Below are 2,998 nucleotides of genomic sequence, written 5' to 3'. Positions count from 1 at the left end.
TATGATTGAGAAGCAGGTAACTGTCGAAACCCTTAGCGTTGTGAGCTATGAAGATGCAGCCTCTGTATTTCTGTTTTCTGAAGTGTTTAAAGAAGCTAGCTGTGCAACTCATGCCCCAGGAACCCCACTTCTTTCCAAGCATAGACTGTGTACTGATGTAAAATGGGATGTGTCTGCCTGTTCCATCTACAAATGTTTCAAAATCATAAAACACTATGCGGTTCGAATAATCAGTCTCGACCTTCAAAGGAGTCATGTAACACAGATGATCCTCGCCCGGGTCCTTTACGGAACAGACCGGACATGTCTTAGCTCGACATTTGTGCTGGGTGCTGCCGCTGATGGCTGAGTAATACACCACTTTGCAGGTATTGCACTTTTTAATTGTACCGCAGTTGCTGGCGGCTGTACCGGCGGTGGGGCGGTGACGAGGTATTTTATGTTTTAAATAACACGTGTCGGATCGACACGTCATATTACAATCGGGGCAATTAATCAGTTTAGTCTCGGTTTTTATGCAGTCTGAGGTTAAGCATACAGAACAACGGCCCGGGCACTGATGCTGCCATAAGTTAGTAAAACCTGTGTGGCAGTAACCGCAGACGTACCGTGCACCTAGAAATGTTTTCAGGTTGGTGATACCATAGTAATGGTTCTGATGGAGGAAGAGATAGAGGGTTTTAGGATGCATTCCTTCAGATGTTTGGAATTTAGACAGGGCCCGCTCACCGTCTGCTCTGAAGAAGACGACGATTTTGCAATCTAAAGCCTGTTCAAATTTGATAATATCATTAAAAGTCACAGGCGTGTCGTCCGCTAACCCCGCATGATTCTGTAGCACTTTAGCGTGCTCAGTGGCCTGACGCGTGGTTAATTCACGGTTTAAAAGCTGAGCGAGGTTAATGGCAAAGCAGAGCTGGTTGCCAGGATTGATGACAATGTTCAGGCAATGGGCTTTTTTCCTGCAGATTTCATCGTCAAAAATGGTTTGCAGTTTTCTTTTAACACCCCCTCTAGGACTACGTACCACCTGCACAAGTAACTCCATCTCATCTTCCGGCATAATGGCCATGTTTGATTGCACAAGGCGGTCGAGAGCCTCTTGAACATGGTTTAGAGGTAGACTGCCGTTGTGTGTGACTATGACAGAGGCGCTGTTTGATCTTTCCCCCCTTAATTCTAGTTGCAGCACATCCCCCTGTCTGGCATAGGATACAGCCCGTTCAACCGCTGCTTGGAAGTCTCCATCACATTAAGATAAAACTCTGCGTAAATTACTCACAGGATTGGGAAAGTTGAAATTTAGCATCTGTCTTATTTCAATGTTATTAAACCTATCTCTGGAGACCCTCCCGGGGGATTCAGGATTTTGACCCGCACCCCTCTGAGCGGCTGGTGTTGCAGGTGGGAAGTACGAGGACGGACCCGGGTAACGGATCGTTTACGGGTAAAAGGTTAGACGGACCAGGCACGGAATCTTCGGTTGGACGAACAGAGGGAACCTGCGTCGGCCGAGGTAATGGTACATTAGACGGACAAACGACGCGGGGTTGGGAGGGAGGAGGTAAGAGCTCCGGGAGTGGAGGACTGGACAAAGCTTCTCTTAAACGTTGAAGGGCTACATCGATACTTTCCAAATTTTGAAAATCAGAAGGTTCGTTGCGAGCCTGAGGCTCGTTTGAAATCTCTAAAGGCTGTAATTCAAGCGGCGGAGGTAAAAGCTCGGGGGATGGAGGACTGGACGGAGCTTCTCTTAAACGCTGAAGGGCTACATCGATACTTTCCAAATTCTGTAAATCCGAAGGTTCGTGGCGAGCCTGAGGCTCGTTTGAAATCTCTAATTGTTGTTGTATTTCAACCAGTGGAGGTAAAGTTTGCGGGTGAGGGATATCGCTTAACACTTCAACCATAGACTGTAAAGATAACAGAGCTGACTGCGAGACCGAAGACTGTAAAGATAACAGAGCTGACTGCGAGACCGAATTTTCCCCTTGATCATTCATCATTACAACACACACGATTCTACCTAGTCAACGCTGAGGTCAATTCACAAACAGAAGTCAGTATTTTCCAAAAAGTTTTCACAACCTTCCCTCTCGATAGACCCCGACGTCCTGAAGCTGATCTCCTCGTATTCCTCCTGCCGCTTCTTCTAGTGGAATGCTTCAGTCTGGGGTATGGCCTGGAGTCTACAGAATAGATAAAGAAGTATTTATTTTATTTAGCTGATTAGCTATTATTTATTTTAAGTTTGTATAAAATTTGTATTTTATTTTTTACCGTCAGTCACGGCTTTCTCTGGCGCTTCTGGTATGCTAATTTCGGATCCAGATGGTCCTCCGTCAGTGTCAGCTTCTTTAGCTATCAGAATCATGTTAAAATATCACAATGAGTGACATGACTTACTTATAATCATTTAGTTTCTTAAAAAAAATAAATAAATAATAATTCTTACTGTTAGCCGGTTGTCTGACTTGCTTTTCTGGCGTGTCGGGTATGACGAGTAGCGGGTAGACACCGTCTTCGCTGGTACAAGTAGCCTTGTCCACCTTGTGAGCGGGTTCTGGTCTGCACTCTACAAAATGGAGAGAGACGGGTTTAGATTTATTTTACTTATTTATTTAAAATTTATACTTCTTCTTCTTACCGTTAGTCGGAGGTGTCTCGGGCCTGTCTGTTGCATGAATTTCAGATAGAGATAGAAGTCCACTCTCGTTCTCGTAATCCAAAACGCTGTCTAGTATTGCTTCGTCACCTGCAAAAGTATAATACAAGTCAATAGAATCTATCACATACATTCTGGGATACACAGTCAAAGGAAAGCGGAAGAGTGTTAGTGCTTCTACCTTCAAACAGTCCGCTCCCTGGCCAGATTACGGTCTGAGAAGGATATACTATAACCAGAAAACAATTTATTATTATAATACTTTAGTGAAACACACACACACACATATAAATATATTCACACATGCAGTTTTGTTTTTTTTTTTTGTTTTTT

General features: G+C 44.2%; 1 long non-coding RNA gene across 1 annotated transcript; it reads right to left on the bottom strand.

Annotated features, from left to right (window-relative positions):
• Positions 1-1,289: 1,289 nt before the first annotated feature.
• On the bottom strand, positions 1,290-2,762 carry LOC125011062. The gene is made up of 4 exons (XR_007113113.1): positions 2,648-2,762; positions 2,456-2,575; positions 2,281-2,361; positions 1,290-2,189 (listed from the first exon to the last, which is right to left on the bottom strand). It is a non-coding gene; the product is annotated as an uncharacterized LOC125011062 (long non-coding RNA).
• Between the last annotated feature and the right edge of the window lie 236 nt (positions 2,763-2,998).

The sequence above is a fragment of the Mugil cephalus genome, chromosome 7 (genome assembly GCF_022458985.1).
Source record: "Mugil cephalus isolate CIBA_MC_2020 chromosome 7, CIBA_Mcephalus_1.1, whole genome shotgun sequence".
NCBI classification, from domain to species: domain Eukaryota; kingdom Metazoa; phylum Chordata; class Actinopteri; order Mugiliformes; family Mugilidae; genus Mugil; species Mugil cephalus.
Note: the sequence above shows the minus strand (reverse complement) of the source record. Positions and strands in the feature narration are given on the sequence as shown.